The sequence below is a fragment of the Trematomus bernacchii genome, unplaced genomic scaffold (assembly GCF_902827165.1).
Source record: "Trematomus bernacchii unplaced genomic scaffold, fTreBer1.1, whole genome shotgun sequence".
In the NCBI taxonomy this organism is placed as follows: Eukaryota; Metazoa; Chordata; class Actinopteri; order Perciformes; family Nototheniidae; genus Trematomus; species Trematomus bernacchii.
In genome coordinates this window covers 3,008,510-3,022,614 of record NW_022987648.1, presented here as the reverse complement: position 1 = coordinate 3,022,614, position 14,105 = coordinate 3,008,510, and the positions used below count along the sequence as shown (strand labels likewise).

The 14,105-nt window shown below is 39.8% G+C and overlaps 34 non-coding genes across 34 annotated transcripts; all 34 read right to left on the bottom strand.

Annotated features, from left to right (window-relative positions):
- Window positions 1-1,536: 1,536 nt before the first annotated feature.
- trnar-ucg lies at window positions 1,537-1,609 on the bottom strand. The gene has a single exon. It is a non-coding gene; the product is annotated as a tRNA-Arg (tRNA).
- A 311-nt stretch (window positions 1,610-1,920) lies between these two features.
- On the bottom strand, window positions 1,921-1,994 carry trnai-aau. Its single transcript has one exon. It is a non-coding gene; the product is annotated as a tRNA-Ile (tRNA).
- A 287-nt stretch (window positions 1,995-2,281) lies between these two features.
- trnar-ucg lies at window positions 2,282-2,354 on the bottom strand. Its single transcript has one exon. It is a non-coding gene; the product is annotated as a tRNA-Arg (tRNA).
- Window positions 2,355-2,665: 311 nt separating this feature from the next.
- Window positions 2,666-2,739, bottom strand: trnai-aau. The gene has a single exon. It is a non-coding gene; the product is annotated as a tRNA-Ile (tRNA).
- A 287-nt stretch (window positions 2,740-3,026) lies between these two features.
- trnar-ucg lies at window positions 3,027-3,099 on the bottom strand. The gene has a single exon. It is a non-coding gene; the product is annotated as a tRNA-Arg (tRNA).
- A 307-nt stretch (window positions 3,100-3,406) lies between these two features.
- trnai-aau lies at window positions 3,407-3,480 on the bottom strand. The gene has a single exon. It is a non-coding gene; the product is annotated as a tRNA-Ile (tRNA).
- Window positions 3,481-3,767: 287 nt separating this feature from the next.
- On the bottom strand, window positions 3,768-3,840 carry trnar-ucg. The gene has a single exon. It is a non-coding gene; the product is annotated as a tRNA-Arg (tRNA).
- A 311-nt stretch (window positions 3,841-4,151) lies between these two features.
- On the bottom strand, window positions 4,152-4,225 carry trnai-aau. Its single transcript has one exon. It is a non-coding gene; the product is annotated as a tRNA-Ile (tRNA).
- A 287-nt stretch (window positions 4,226-4,512) lies between these two features.
- On the bottom strand, window positions 4,513-4,585 carry trnar-ucg. The gene has a single exon. It is a non-coding gene; the product is annotated as a tRNA-Arg (tRNA).
- A 312-nt stretch (window positions 4,586-4,897) lies between these two features.
- On the bottom strand, window positions 4,898-4,971 carry trnai-aau. Its single transcript has one exon. It is a non-coding gene; the product is annotated as a tRNA-Ile (tRNA).
- A 288-nt stretch (window positions 4,972-5,259) lies between these two features.
- trnaq-uug lies at window positions 5,260-5,332 on the bottom strand. Its single transcript has one exon. It is a non-coding gene; the product is annotated as a tRNA-Gln (tRNA).
- A 316-nt stretch (window positions 5,333-5,648) lies between these two features.
- trnai-aau lies at window positions 5,649-5,722 on the bottom strand. Its single transcript has one exon. It is a non-coding gene; the product is annotated as a tRNA-Ile (tRNA).
- A 287-nt stretch (window positions 5,723-6,009) lies between these two features.
- trnar-ucg lies at window positions 6,010-6,082 on the bottom strand. The gene has a single exon. It is a non-coding gene; the product is annotated as a tRNA-Arg (tRNA).
- Window positions 6,083-6,394: 312 nt separating this feature from the next.
- On the bottom strand, window positions 6,395-6,468 carry trnai-aau. The gene has a single exon. It is a non-coding gene; the product is annotated as a tRNA-Ile (tRNA).
- Window positions 6,469-6,755: 287 nt separating this feature from the next.
- Window positions 6,756-6,828, bottom strand: trnar-ucg. The gene has a single exon. It is a non-coding gene; the product is annotated as a tRNA-Arg (tRNA).
- A 312-nt stretch (window positions 6,829-7,140) lies between these two features.
- On the bottom strand, window positions 7,141-7,214 carry trnai-aau. Its single transcript has one exon. It is a non-coding gene; the product is annotated as a tRNA-Ile (tRNA).
- Window positions 7,215-7,501: 287 nt separating this feature from the next.
- Window positions 7,502-7,574, bottom strand: trnar-ucg. Its single transcript has one exon. It is a non-coding gene; the product is annotated as a tRNA-Arg (tRNA).
- A 319-nt stretch (window positions 7,575-7,893) lies between these two features.
- Window positions 7,894-7,967, bottom strand: trnai-aau. The gene has a single exon. It is a non-coding gene; the product is annotated as a tRNA-Ile (tRNA).
- A 287-nt stretch (window positions 7,968-8,254) lies between these two features.
- trnar-ucg lies at window positions 8,255-8,327 on the bottom strand. The gene has a single exon. It is a non-coding gene; the product is annotated as a tRNA-Arg (tRNA).
- A 313-nt stretch (window positions 8,328-8,640) lies between these two features.
- trnai-aau lies at window positions 8,641-8,714 on the bottom strand. The gene has a single exon. It is a non-coding gene; the product is annotated as a tRNA-Ile (tRNA).
- Window positions 8,715-9,001: 287 nt separating this feature from the next.
- Window positions 9,002-9,074, bottom strand: trnar-ucg. The gene has a single exon. It is a non-coding gene; the product is annotated as a tRNA-Arg (tRNA).
- A 313-nt stretch (window positions 9,075-9,387) lies between these two features.
- trnai-aau lies at window positions 9,388-9,461 on the bottom strand. Its single transcript has one exon. It is a non-coding gene; the product is annotated as a tRNA-Ile (tRNA).
- Window positions 9,462-9,748: 287 nt separating this feature from the next.
- Window positions 9,749-9,821, bottom strand: trnar-ucg. The gene has a single exon. It is a non-coding gene; the product is annotated as a tRNA-Arg (tRNA).
- A 312-nt stretch (window positions 9,822-10,133) lies between these two features.
- Window positions 10,134-10,207, bottom strand: trnai-aau. Its single transcript has one exon. It is a non-coding gene; the product is annotated as a tRNA-Ile (tRNA).
- A 288-nt stretch (window positions 10,208-10,495) lies between these two features.
- trnar-ucg lies at window positions 10,496-10,568 on the bottom strand. The gene has a single exon. It is a non-coding gene; the product is annotated as a tRNA-Arg (tRNA).
- Window positions 10,569-10,881: 313 nt separating this feature from the next.
- trnai-aau lies at window positions 10,882-10,955 on the bottom strand. The gene has a single exon. It is a non-coding gene; the product is annotated as a tRNA-Ile (tRNA).
- Window positions 10,956-11,242: 287 nt separating this feature from the next.
- Window positions 11,243-11,315, bottom strand: trnar-ucg. Its single transcript has one exon. It is a non-coding gene; the product is annotated as a tRNA-Arg (tRNA).
- A 311-nt stretch (window positions 11,316-11,626) lies between these two features.
- On the bottom strand, window positions 11,627-11,700 carry trnai-aau. The gene has a single exon. It is a non-coding gene; the product is annotated as a tRNA-Ile (tRNA).
- Window positions 11,701-11,987: 287 nt separating this feature from the next.
- On the bottom strand, window positions 11,988-12,060 carry trnar-ucg. The gene has a single exon. It is a non-coding gene; the product is annotated as a tRNA-Arg (tRNA).
- A 318-nt stretch (window positions 12,061-12,378) lies between these two features.
- Window positions 12,379-12,452, bottom strand: trnai-aau. The gene has a single exon. It is a non-coding gene; the product is annotated as a tRNA-Ile (tRNA).
- A 287-nt stretch (window positions 12,453-12,739) lies between these two features.
- On the bottom strand, window positions 12,740-12,812 carry trnar-ucg. Its single transcript has one exon. It is a non-coding gene; the product is annotated as a tRNA-Arg (tRNA).
- A 316-nt stretch (window positions 12,813-13,128) lies between these two features.
- On the bottom strand, window positions 13,129-13,202 carry trnai-aau. Its single transcript has one exon. It is a non-coding gene; the product is annotated as a tRNA-Ile (tRNA).
- A 287-nt stretch (window positions 13,203-13,489) lies between these two features.
- Window positions 13,490-13,562, bottom strand: trnar-ucg. The gene has a single exon. It is a non-coding gene; the product is annotated as a tRNA-Arg (tRNA).
- A 315-nt stretch (window positions 13,563-13,877) lies between these two features.
- trnai-aau lies at window positions 13,878-13,951 on the bottom strand. Its single transcript has one exon. It is a non-coding gene; the product is annotated as a tRNA-Ile (tRNA).
- Window positions 13,952-14,105: the final 154 nt, after the last annotated feature.

The following is a 14,105-nucleotide window of genomic DNA, read 5'->3' as shown; positions in this document are numbered from 1 at the left end:
AGCACTTTGCCCAGGCTGAGCCACCTGACAGCTGCATGGTAGGGTATGTCACGATGTTCAGTCTCACTTTCTTCCAAAAGTACAACAAACTGTCTGTGATTCAATGCTCTTGCCCTGATGAAGTTAACTATATTAGTTACAACATCAACAACATGGTTAATTTTTAACACTGACTTACACAACACTTCCTGATGTATAATACAATGCAAAAATACCAATTTCTAATCAGGGTTAATTTCTGTCACTTTATCCTGCATTCTCTTCAATAGTCCAACATTTTTCCCTGTCAGATTTGGACAACCATCCGTTGTCACGCCTGTCAGCTTGTCCCATTTCAGTCCCAACTTTTCCACACATGCATTTACCTCCGTGAACAAATCACTCCCTGTTGTTGTACCTTTCATTGACTGCATGGCTGCCAGCTCCTCCGTGATTTTGAAGTCTGTAGTTATCCCACGTAGGAAGATGAGTAGCTGGGCAGTGTCACGTACATCGCAGCTCTCATCCAAAGCCAAGGAAAAAAAGTCAAAGTTGACCGCTCTGTTCTGCAGCTGAAGCTCCAAATTTCCCGCGATGTCCTCAATTCTCCTCATAACAGTGCGTCGGGAGAGCGGCACTTTCAAACACTCCTTAATGAACTCTCCGTCCGAAAACGGTTTACTTTTAAGACATAACTCGTCTTGACAGCTGCATCTCTGGATGTGGAATGTTTTGTGAAAATGTGTTGTTGGCTTTGCAGCTTAGCTAGCAAAGCATCCGACCCCTTTGCCCGCTCTTCCTCAGACAGGTTCTTGTATTTATCTGCGTGTTTGGTAGCATAGTGGCGACTCAAATTGTACTCCTTGAACACAGCGACCTGCGCACCACAAACTAAACACACAGCTTTACCTTTCACTTCTGTAAATAAATACTTAGCGGTCCATGTCTTGTTGAAAATGCGGCATTCAGTATCGATCTTTCTTTTTTTGCCCTGAGCGGACATTTCGAGGACTAGCCGGCCAGCATCACTCGTAGCTGTTCATGGCATGCACGTTTACGTAAATAAATTAAAAAAACAGCAGTGCCCTTTTCAAAATAAAAGCAACACAGTTAGAAAAGTATTTACGCTTTTATTTTGAAAAGGTTGCTGTTTTTTTCATTATGTTATAATTTATGATCAACCTCACACAGGCCGGCCGAGGCCGGCCAACGGGCCGGATGTGACCCGCGGGCCGTAAAATGCCCACCCCTGATCTAAGCTAACCGGCCTACCTTTGTAGAACTTTTGAAGCGAGCAAAGTTCAAAACAAGGTACTGTTAAAAACGGTCAAATATCGGAGCAATTGTTGATAGTCAATCAGATCTGATCAAATCCCAGTTTGGAGTTGGTGGAGAAGAGATAGCTTGAAAAGTAGACTGCAGATTTCACAAGAGCTAGTTGTTGGAATATTTGCTTTTCTTTCACAAAAGAAAACAGTCTTCTATTGGACAAGAGGGTGTTTTGAATGACGTCAAATTGGCAGGAAGGATTAGTTCAATGACTGAGGCTAGATATTTCAACCACGAAGGGACTCGAACCCTCAATCTTCTGATCCGAAGTCAGACGCCTTGTCCATTAGGCCACATGGTCACAATAAATGCACCTTTCACAATTCACAAGTGCCATTGTTCATCTCCTAATTGAAACTAGTGTTTGCAAGTTCAGAAAGTGACAATTGTAAAAATGCTTAGTGTAATCGTTTTTTTGCAAGTTCAGTTTGGGACAGAGAGTAAATGATTGGACAACTTTTGGATAGTTATTCAGGTTAGACCATTTCAGAGCTTGTCGTGGACCAGGAGTGATAGGTTGACTGGAGACTTCACATGTGAAAGTAATCAGAATAAATTCTCACTTTTTGAAATAAACACTGCAGCTGCATTGACTTAATAAGTTAGATTCACTGGCCAGTATGGGGATTGAACCCATGACCTTGGCGTTATTAGCACCACGCTCTAACCATCTGAGCTAACCGGCCTACCTTTGTAGAACTTTTGAAGCGAGCAAAGTTCAAAAAAGGTACTGTTAAAAACGGTCAAATATCGGAGCAATTGTTGATAGTCAATCAGATCTGATCAAATCCCAGTTTGGAGTTGGTGGAGAAGAGATAGCTTGAAAAGTAGACTGCAGATTTCACAAGAGCTAGTTGTTGGAATATTTGCTTTTCTTTCACAAAAGAAAATGGTCTTCTATTGGACCAGAGGGTGTTTTGAATGACGTCAAATTGGCAGGAAGGATTAGTTCAATGACTGAGGCTAGATATTTCAACCACGAAGGGACTCGAACCCTCAATCTTCTGATCCGAAGTCAGACGCCTTGTCCATTAGGCCACATGGTCACAATAAATGCACCTTTCACAATTCACAAGTGCCATTGTTCATCTCCTAATTGAAACTAGTGTTTGCAAGTTCAGAAAGTGACAATTGTAAAAATGCTTAGTGTAATCGTTTTTTTGCAAGTTCAGTTTGGGACAGAGAGTAAATGATTGGACAACTTTTGGATAGTTATTCAGGTTAGACCATTTCAGAGCTTGTCGTGGACCAGGAGTGATAGGTTGACTGGAGACTTCACATGTGAAAGTAATCAGAATAAATTCTCACTTTTTGAAATAAACACTGCAGCTGCATTGACTTAATAAGTTAGATTCACTGGCCAGTATGGGGATTGAACCCATGACCTTGGCGTTATTAGCACCACGCTCTAACCATCTGAGCTAACCGGCCTACCTTTGTAGAACTTTTGAAGCGAGCAAAGTTAAAAAAAGGTACTGTTAAAAACGGTCAAATATCGGAGCAATTGTTGATAGTCAATCAGATCTGATCAAATCCCAGTTTGGAGTTGGTGGAGAAGAGATAGCTTGAAAAGTAGACTGCAGATTTCACAAGAGCTAGTTGTTGGAATATTTGCTTTTCTTTCACAAAAGAAAATGGTCTTCTATTGGACAAGAGGGTGTTTTGAATGACGTCAAATTGGCAGGAAGGATTAGTTCAATGACTGAGGCTAGATATTTCAACCACGAAGGGACTCGAACCCTCAATCTTCTGATCCGAAGTCAGATGCCTTGTCCATTAGGCCACATTGTCACAATAAATGCACAATTCACAAGTGCCATTGTTCATCTCCTAATTGAAACTAGTGTTTGCAAGTTCAGAAAGTGACAATTGTAAAAATGCTTAGTGTAATCGTTTTTTTGCAAGTTCAGTTTGGGAACTATGAGAGTAAATGATTGGACAACTTTTGGATAGTTATTCAGGTTAGACCATTTCAGAGCTTGTCGTGGACCAGGAGTGATAGGTTGACTGGAGACTTCACATGTGAAAGTAATCAGAATAAATTCTCACTTTTTGAAATAAACACTGCAGCTGCATTGACTTAATAAGTTAGATTCACTGGCCAGTATGGGGATTGAACCCATGACCTTGGCTTTATTAGCACCACGCTCTAACCATCTGAGCTAACCGGCCTACCTTTGTAGAACTTTTGAAGCGAGCAAAGTTAAAAAAAGGTACTGTTAAAAACGGTCAAATATCGGAGCAATTGTTGATAGTCAATCAGATCTGATCAAATCCCAGTTTGGAGTTGGTGGAGAAGAGATAGCTTGAAAAGTAGACTGCAGATTTCACAAGAGCTAGTTGTTGGAATATTTGCTTTTCTTTCACAAAAGAAAATGGTCTTCTATTGGACCAGAGGGTGTTTTGAATGATGTCAAATTGGCAGGAAGGATTAGTTCAATGACTGAGGCTAGATATTTCAACCACGAAGGGACTCGAACCCTCAATCTTCTGATCCGAAGTCAGACGCCTTGTCCATTAGGCCACATGGTCACAAAAATGCACCTTTCACAATTCACAAGTGCCATTGTTCATCTCCTAATTGAAACTAGTGTTTGCAAGTTCAGAAAGTGACAATTGTAAAAATGCTTAGTATAATCGTTTTTTTTGCAAGTTCAGTTTGGGACAGAGAGTAAATGATTGGACAACTTTTGGATAGTTATTCAGGTTAGACCATTTCAGAGCTTGTCGTGGACCAGGAGTGATAGGTTGACTGGAGACTTCACATGTGAAAGTAATCAGAATAAATTCTCACTTTTTGAAATAAACACTGCAGCTGCATTGACTTAATAAGTTAGATTCACTGGCCAGTATGGGGATTGAACCCATGACCTTGGCGTTATTAGCACCACGCTCTAACCATCTGAGCTAACCGGCCTACCTTTGTAGAACTTTTGAAGCGAGCAAAGTTAAAAAAAGGTACTGTTAAAAACGGTCAAATATCGGAGCAATTGTTGATAGTCAATCAGATCTGATCAAATCCCAGTTTGGAGTTGGTGGAGAAGAGATAGCTTGAAAAGTAGACTGCAGATTTCACAAGAGCTAGTTGTTGGAATATTTGCTTTTCTTTCACAAAAGAAAATGGTCTTCTATTGGACCAGAGGGTGTTTTGAATGATGTCAAATTGGCAGGAAGGATTAGTTCAATGACTGAGGCTAGATATTTCAACCACGAAGGGACTCGAACCCTCAATCTTCTGATCCGAAGTCAGACGCCTTGTCCATTAGGCCACATGGTCACAAAAAATGCACCTTTCACAATTCACAAGTGCCATTGTTCATCTCCTAATTGAAACTAGTGTTTGCAAGTTCAGAAAGTGACAATTGTAAAAATGCTTAGTATAATCGTTTTTTTTGCAAGTTCAGTTTGGGACAGAGAGTAAATGATTGGACAACTTTTGGATAGTTATTCAGGTTAGACCATTTCAGAGCTTGTCGTGGACCAGGAGTGATAGGTTGACTGGAGACTTCACATGTGAAAGTAATCAGAATAAATTCTCACTTTTTGAAATAAACACTGCAGCTGCATTGACTTAATAAGTTAGATTCACTGGCCAGTATGGGGATTGAACCCATGACCTTGGCGTTATTAGCACCACGCTCTAACCATCTGAGCTAACCGGCCTACCTTTGTAGAACTTTTGAAGCGAGCAAAGTTAAAAAAAGGTACTGTTAAAAACGGTCAAATATCGGAGCAATTGTTGATAGTCAATCAGATCTGATCAAATCCCAGTTTGGAGTTGGTGGAGAAGAGATAGCTTGAAAAGTAGACTGCAGATTTCACAAGAGCTAGTTGTTGGAATATTTGCTTTTCTTTCACAAAAGAAAATGGTCTTCTATTGGTACCAGAGGGTGTTTTGAATGACGTCAAATTGGCAGGAAGGATTAGTTCAATGACTGAGGCTAGATATTTCAACCACGAAGGGACTCGAACCCTCAATCTTCTGATCCAAAGTCAGACGCCTTGTCCATTAGGCCACATGGTCACAAAAAATGCACCTTTCACAATTCACAAGTGCCATTGTTCATCTCCTAATTGAAACTAGTGTTTGCAAGTTCAGAAAGTGACAATTGTAAAAATGCTTAGTATAATCGTTTTTTTTGCAAGTTCAGTTTGGGACTATATGACAGTAAATGATTGGACAACTTTTGGATAGTTATTCAGGTTAGACCATTTCAGAGCTTGTCGTGGACCAGGAGTGATAGGTTGACTGGAGACTTCACATGTGAAAGTAATCAGAATAAATTCTCACTTTTTGAAATAAACACTGCAGCTGCATTGACTTAATAAGTTAGATTCACTGGCCAGTATGGGGATTGAACCCATGACCTTGGCGTTATTAGCACCACGCTCTAACCATCTGAGCTAACCGGCCTACCTTTGTAGAACTTTTGAAGCGAGCAAAGTTAAAAAAAGGTACTGTTAAAAACGGTCAAATATCAGAGCAATTGTTGATAGTCAATCAGATCTGATCAAATCCCAGTTTGGAGTTGGTGGAGAAGAGATAGCTTGAAAAGTAGACTGCAGATTTCACAAGAGCTAGTTGTTGGAATATTTGCTTTTCTTTCACAAAAGAAAATGGTCTTCTATTGGACCAGAGGGTGTTTTGAATGACGTCAAATTGGCAGGAAGGATTAGTTCAATGACTGAGGCTAGATATTTCAACCACGAAGGGACTCGAACCCTCAATCTTCTGATCCGAAGTCAGACGCCTTGTCCATTAGGCCACATGGTCACAAAAAATGCACCTTTCACAATTCACAAGTGCCATTGTTCATCTCCTAATTGAAACTAGTGTTTGCAAGTTCAGAAAGTGACAATTGTAAAAATGCTTAGTATAATCGTTTTTTTTGCAAGTTCAGTTTGGGACAGAGAGTAAATGATTGGACAACTTTTGGATAGTTATTCAGGTTAGACCATTTCAGAGCTTGTCGTGGACCAGGAGTGATAGGTTGACTGGAGACTTCACATGTGAAAGTAATCAGAATAAATTCTCACTTTTTGAAATAAACACTGCAGCTGCATTGACTTAATAAGTTAAATTCACTGGCCAGTATGGGGATTGAACCCATGACCTTGGCGTTATTAGCACCACGCTCTAACCATCTGAGCTAACCGGCCTACCTTTGTAGAACTTTTGAAGCGAGCAAAGTTAAAAAAAGGTACTGTTAAAAACGGTCAAATATCGGAGCAATTGTTGATAGTCAATCAGATCTGATCAAATCCCAGTTTGGAGTTGGTGGAGAAGAGATAGCTTGAAAAGTAGACTGCAGATTTCACAAGAGCTAGTTGTTGGAATATTTGCTTTTCTTTCACAAAAGAAAATGGTCTTCTATTGGTCCAGAGGGTGTTTTGAATGACATCAAATTGGCAGGAAGGATTAGTTCAATGACTGAGGCTAGATATTTCAACCACGAAGGGACTCGAACCCTCAATCTTCTGATCCGAAGTCAGACGCCTTGTCCATTAGGCCACATGGTCACAAAAAATGCACCTTTCACAATTCACAAGTGCCATTGTTCATCTCCTAATTGAAACTAGTGTTTGCAAGTTCAGAAAGTGACAATTGTAAAAATGCTTAGTATAATCGTTTTTTTTGCAAGTTCAGTTTGGGACAGAGAGTAAATGATTGGACAACTTTTGGATAGTTATTCAGGTTAGACCATTTCAGAGCTTGTCGTGGACCAGGAGTGATAGGTTGACTGGAGACTTCACATGTGAAAGTAATCAGAATAAATTCTCACTTTTTGAAATAAACACTGCAGCTGCATTGACTTAATAAGTTAGATTCACTGGCCAGTATGGGGATTGAACCCATGACCTTGGCGTTATTAGCACCACGCTCTAACCATCTGAGCTAACCGGCCTACCTTTGTAGAACTTTTGAAGCGAGCAAAGTTAAAAAAAGGTACTGTTAAAAACGGTCAAATATCGGAGCAATTGTTGATAGTCAATCAGATCTGATCAAATCCCAGTTTGGAGTTGGTGGAGAAGAGATAGCTTGAAAAGTAGACTGCAGATTTCACAAGAGCTAGTTGTTGGAATATTTGCTTTTCTTTCACAAAAGAAAATGGTCTTCTATTGGACCAGAGGGTGTTTTGAATGACGTCAAATTGGCAGGAAGGATTAGTTCAATGACTGAGGCTAGATATTTCAACCACGAAGGGACTCGAACCCTCAATCTTCTGATCCGAAGTCAGACGCCTTGTCCATTAGGCCACATGGTCACAAAAAATGCACCTTTCACAATTCACAAGTGCCATTGTTCATCTCCTAATTGAAACTAGTGTTTGCAAGTTCAGAAAGTGACAATTGTAAAAATGCTTAGTATAATTGTTTTTTTTTGCAAGTTCAGTTTGGGAACTATTATGACAGTAAATGATTGGACAACTTTTGGATAGTTATTCAGGTTAGACCATTTCAGAGCTTGTCGTGGACCAGGAGTGATAGGTTGACTGGAGACTTCACATGTGAAAGTAATCAGAATAAATTCTCACTTTTTGAAATAAACACTGCAGCTGCATTGACTTAATAAGTTAGATTCACTGGCCAGTATGGGGATTGAACCCATGACCTTGGCGTTATTAGCACCACGCTCTAACCATCTGAGCTAACCGGCCTACCTTTGTAGAACTTTTGAAGCGAGCAAAGTTAAAAAAAGGTACTGTTAAAAACGGTCAAATATCAGAGCAATTGTTGATAGTCAATCAGATCTGATCAAATCCCAGTTTGGAGTTGGTGGAGAAGAGATAGCTTGAAAAGTAGACTGCAGATTTCACAAGAGCTAGTTGTTGGAATATTTGCTTTTCTTTCACAAAAGAAAATGGTCTTCTATTGGACCAGAGGGTGTTTTGAATGACGTCAAATTGGCAGGAAGGATTAGTTCAATGACTGAGGCTAGATATTTCAACCACGAAGGGACTCGAACCCTCAATCTTCTGATCCGAAGTCAGACGCCTTGTCCATTAGGCCACATGGTCACAAAAAATGCACCTTTCACAATTCACAAGTGCCATTGTTCATCTCCTAATTGAAACTAGTGTTTGCAAGTTCAGAAAGTGACAATTGTAAAAATGCTTAGTATAATCGTTTTTTTTGCAAGTTCAGTTTGGGACTAGAGAGTAAATGATTGGACAACTTTTGGATAGTTATTCAGGTTAGACCATTTCAGAGCTTGTCGTGGACCAGGAGTGATAGGTTGACTGGAGACTTCACATGTGAAAGTAATCAGAATAAATTCTCACTTTTTGAAATAAACACTGCAGCTGCATTGACTTAATAAGTTAGATTCACTGGCCAGTATGGGGATTGAACCCATGACCTTGGCGTTATTAGCACCACGCTCTAACCATCTGAGCTAACCGGCCTACCTTTGTAGAACTTTTGAAGCGAGCAAAGTTAAAAAAAGGTACTGTTAAAAACGGTCAAATATCGGAGCAATTGTTGATAGTCAATCAGATCTGATCAAATCCCAGTTTGGAGTTGGTGGAGAAGAGATAGCTTGAAAAGTAGACTGCAGATTTCACAAGAGCTAGTTGTTGGAATATTTGCTTTTCTTTCACAAAAGAAAATGGTCTTCTATTGGACCAGAGGGTGTTTTGAATGACGTCAAATTGGCAGGAAGGATTAGTTCAATGACTGAGGCTAGATATTTCAACCACGAAGGGACTCGAACCCTCAATCTTCTGATCCGAAGTCAGACGCCTTGTCCATTAGGCCACATGGTCACAAAAAATGCACCTTTCACAATTCACAAGTGCCATTGTTCATCTCCTAATTGAAACTAGTGTTTGCAAGTTCAGAAAGTGACAATTGTAAAAATGCTTAGTATAATCGTTTTTTTTGCAAGTTCAGTTTGGGACTAGAGAGTAAATGATTGGACAACTTTTGGATAGTTATTCAGGTTAGACCATTTCAGAGCTTGTCGTGGACCAGGAGTGATAGGTTGACTGGAGACTTCACATGTGAAAGTAATCAGAATAAATTCTCACTTTTTGAAATAAACACTGCAGCTGCATTGACTTAATAAGTTAGATTCACTGGCCAGTATGGGGATTGAACCCATGACCTTGGCGTTATTAGCACCACGCTCTAACCATCTGAGCTAACAGGCCTACCTTTGTAGAACTTTTGAAGCGAGCAAAGTTAAAAAAAGGTACTGTTAAAAACGGTCAAATATCGGAGCAATTGTTGATAGTCAATCAGATCTGATCAAATCCCAGTTTGGAGTTGGTGGAGAAGAGATAGCTTGAAAAGTAGACTGCAGATTTCACAAGAGCTAGTTGTTGGAATATTTGCTTTTCTTTCACAAAAGAAAATGGTCTTCTATTGGACCAGAGGGTGTTTTGAATGACGTCAAATTGGCTGGAAGGATTAGTTCAATGACTGAGGCTAGATATTTCAACCACGAAGGGACTCGAACCCTCAATCTTCTGATCCGAAGTCAGACGCCTTGTCCATTAGGCCACATGGTCACAAAAAATGCACCTTTCACAATTCACAAGTGCCATTGTTCATCTCCTAATTGAAACTAGTGTTTGCAAGTTCAGAAAGTGACAATTGTAAAAATGCTTAGTATAATCGTTTTTTTTGCAAGTTCAGTTTGGGACAGAGAGTAAATGATTGGACAACTTTTGGATAGTTATTCAGGTTAGACCATTTCAGAGCTTGTCGTGGACCAGGAGTGATAGGTTGACTGGAGACTTCACATGTGAAAGTAATCAGAATAAATTCTCACTTTTTGAAATAAACACTGCAGCTGCATTGACTTAATAAGTTAGATTCACTGGCCAGTATGGGGATTGAACCCATGACCTTGGCGTTATTAGCACCACGCTCTAACCATCTGAGCTAACCGGCCTACCTTTGTAGAACTTTTGAAGCGAGCAAAGTTAAAAAAAGGTACTGTTAAAAACGGTCAAATATCGGAGCAATTGTTGATAGTCAATCAGATCTGATCAAATCCCAGTTTGGAGTTGGTGGAGAAGAGATAGCTTGAAAAGTAGACTGCAGATTTCACAAGAGCTAGTTGTTGGAATATTTGCTTTTCTTTCACAAAAGAAAATGGTCTTCTATTGGTACCAGAGGGTGTTTTGAATGACGTCAAATTGGCAGGAAGGATTAGTTCAATGACTGAGGCTAGATATTTCAACCACGAAGGGACTCGAACCCTCAATCTTCTGATCCGAAGTCAGACGCCTTGTCCATTAGGCCACATGGTCACAAAAAATGCACCTTTCACAATTCACAAGTGCCATTGTTCATCTCCTAATTGAAACTAGTGTTTGCAAGTTCAGAAAGTGACAATTGTAAAAATGCTTAGTATAATCTGTTTTTTTTGCAAGTTCAGTTTGGGACAGAGAGTAAATGATTGGACAACTTTTGGATAGTTATTCAGGTTAGACCATTTCAGAGCTTGTCGTGGACCAGGAGTGATAGGTTGACTGGAGACTTCACATGTGAAAGTAATCAGAATAAATTCTCACTTTTTGAAATAAACACTGCAGCTGCATTGACTTAATAAGTTAGATTCACTGGCCAGTATGGGGATTGAACCCATGACCTTGGCGTTATTAGCACCACGCTCTAACCATCTGAGCTAACCGGCCTACCTTTGTAGAACTTTTGAAGCGAGCAAAGTTAAAAAAAGGTACTGTTAAAAACGGTCAAATATCGGAGCAATTGTTGATAGTCAATCAGATCTGATCAAATCCCAGTTTGGAGTTGGTGGAGAAGAGATAGCTTGAAAAGTAGACTGCAGATTTCACAAGAGCTAGTTGTTGGAATATTTGCTTTTCTTTCACAAAAGAAAATGGTCTTCTATTGGACCAGAGGGTGTTTTGAATGACGTCAAATTGGCAGGAAGGATTAGTTCAATGACTGAGGCTAGATATTTCAACCACGAAGGGACTCGAACCCTCAATCTTCTGATCCGAAGTCAGACGCCTTGTCCATTAGGCCACATGGTCACAAAAAATGCACCTTTGACAATTCACAAGTGCCATTGTTCATCTCCTAATTGAAACTAGTGTTTGCAAGTTCAGAAAGTGACAATTGTAAAAATGCTTAGTGTAATCGTTTTTTTGCAAGTTCAGTTTGGGACAGAGAGTAAATGATTGGACAACTTTTGGATAGTTATTCAGGTTAGACCATTTCAGAGCTTGTCGTGGACCAGGAGTGATAGGTTGACTGGAGACTTCACATGTGAAAGTAATCAGAATAAATTCTCACTTTTTGAAATAAACACTGCAGCTGCATTGACTTAATAAGTTAGATTCACTGGCCAGTATGGGGATTGAACCCATGACCTTGGCGTTATTAGCACCACGCTCTAACCATCTGAGCTAACCGGCCTACCTTTGTAGAACTTTTGAAGCGAGCAAAGTTAAAAAAAGGTACTGTTAAAAACGGTCAAATATCGGAGCAATTGTTGATAGTCAATCAGATCTGATCAAATCCCAGTTTGGAGTTGGTGGAGAAGAGATAGCTTGAAAAGTAGACTGCAGATTTCACAAGAGCTAGTTGTTGGAATATTTGCTTTTCTTTCACAAAAGAAAATGGTCTTCTATTGGTCCAGAGGGTGTTTTGAATGACGTCAAATTGGCAGGAAGGATTAGTTCAATGACTGAGGCTAGATATTTCAACCACGAAGGGACTCGAACCCTCAATCTTCTGATCCGAAGTCAGACGCCTTGTCCATTAGGCCACATGGTCACAAAAAATGCACCTTTCACAATTCACAAGTGCCATTGTTCATCTCCTAATTGAAACTAGTGTTTGCAAGTTCAGAAAGTGACAATTGTAAAAATGCTTAGTATAATCGTTTTTTTTGCAAGTTCAGTTTGGGAACTATTATGACAGTAAATGATTGGACAACTTTTGGATAGTTATTCAGGTTAGACCATTTCAGAGCTTGTCGTGGACCAGGAGTGATAGGTTGACTGGAGACTTCACATGTGAAAGTAATCAGAATAAATTCTCACTTTTTGAAATAAACACTGCAGCTGCATTGACTTAATAAGTTAGATTCACTGGCCAGTATGGGGATTGAACCCATGACCTTGGCGTTATTAGCACCACGCTCTAACCATCTGAGCTAACCGGCCTACCTTTGTAGAACTTTTGAAGCGAGCAAAGTTAAAAAAAGGTACTGTTAAAAACGGTCAAATATCGGAGCAATTGTTGATAGTCAATCAGATCTGATCAAATCCCAGTTTGGAGTTGGTGGAGAAGAGATAGCTTGAAAAGTAGACTGCAGATTTCACAAGAGCTAGTTGTTGGAATATTTGCTTTTCTTTCACAAAAGAAAATGGTCTTCTATTGGACCAGAGGGTGTTTTGAATGACGTCAAATTGGCAGGAAGGATTAGTTCAATGACTGAGGCTAGATATTTCAACCACGAAGGGACTCGAACCCTCAATCTTCTGATCCGAAGTCAGACGCCTTGTCCATTAGGCCACATGGTCACAAAAAATGCACCTTTCACAATTCACAAGTGCCATTGTTCATCTCCTAATTGAAACTAGTGTTTGCAAGTTCAGAAAGTGACAATTGTAAAAATGCTTAGTATAATCTGTTTTTTTTGCAAGTTCAGTTTGGGACTATATGAAGTAAATGATTGGACAACTTTTGGATAGTTATTCAGGTTAGACCATTTCAGAGCTTGTCGTGGACCAGGAGTGATAGGTTGACTGGAGACTTCACATGTGAAAGTAATCAGAATAAATTCTCACTTTTTGAAATAAACACTGCAGCTGCATTGACTTAATAAGTTAGATTCACTGGCCAGTATGGGGATTGAACCCATGACCTTGGCGTTATTAGCACCACGCTCTAACCATCTGAGCTAACAGGCCTACCTTTGTAGAACTTTTGAAGCGAGCAAAGTTAAAAAAAGGTACTGTTAAAAACGGTCAAATATCGGAGCAATTGTTGATAGTCAATCAGATCTGATCAAATCCCAGTTTGGAGTTGGTGGAGAAGAGATAGCTTGAAAAGTAGACGGCAGATTTCACAAGAGCTAGTTGTTGGAATATTTGCTTTTCTTTCACAAAAGAAAATGGTCTTCTATTGGACCAGAGGGTGTTTTGAATGACGTCAAATTGGCAGGAAGGATTAGTTCAATGACTGAGGCTAGATATTTAAACCACGAAGGGACTCGAACCCTCAATCTTCTGATCCGAAGTCAGACGCCTTGTCCATTAGGCCACATGGTCACAAAAAATGCACCTTTCACAATTCACAAGTGCCATTGTTCATCTCCTAATTGAAACTAGTGTTTGCAAGTTCAGAAAGTGACAATTGTAAAAATGCTTAGTATAATCGTTTTTTTTGCAAGTTCAGTTTGGGACTATATGAAGTAAATGATTGGACAACTTTTGGATAGTTATTCAGGTTAGACCATTTCAGAGCTTGTCGTGGACCAGGAGTGATAGGTTGACTGGAGACTTCACATGTGAAAGTAATCAGAATAAATTCTCACTTTTTGAAATAAACACTGCAGCTGCATTGACTTAATAAGTTAGATTCACTGGCCAGTATGGGGATTGAACCCATGACCTTGGCATTATTAGCACCACACTCTAACCATCTGAGCTAACCGGCCTACCTTTGTAGAACTTTTGAAGCGAGCAAAGTTAAAAAAAGGTACTGTTAAAAACGGTCAAATATCGGAGCAATTGTTGATAGTCAATCAGATCTGATCAAATCCCAGTTTGGAGTTGGTGGAGAAGAGATAGCTTGAAAAGTAGACTGCAGAT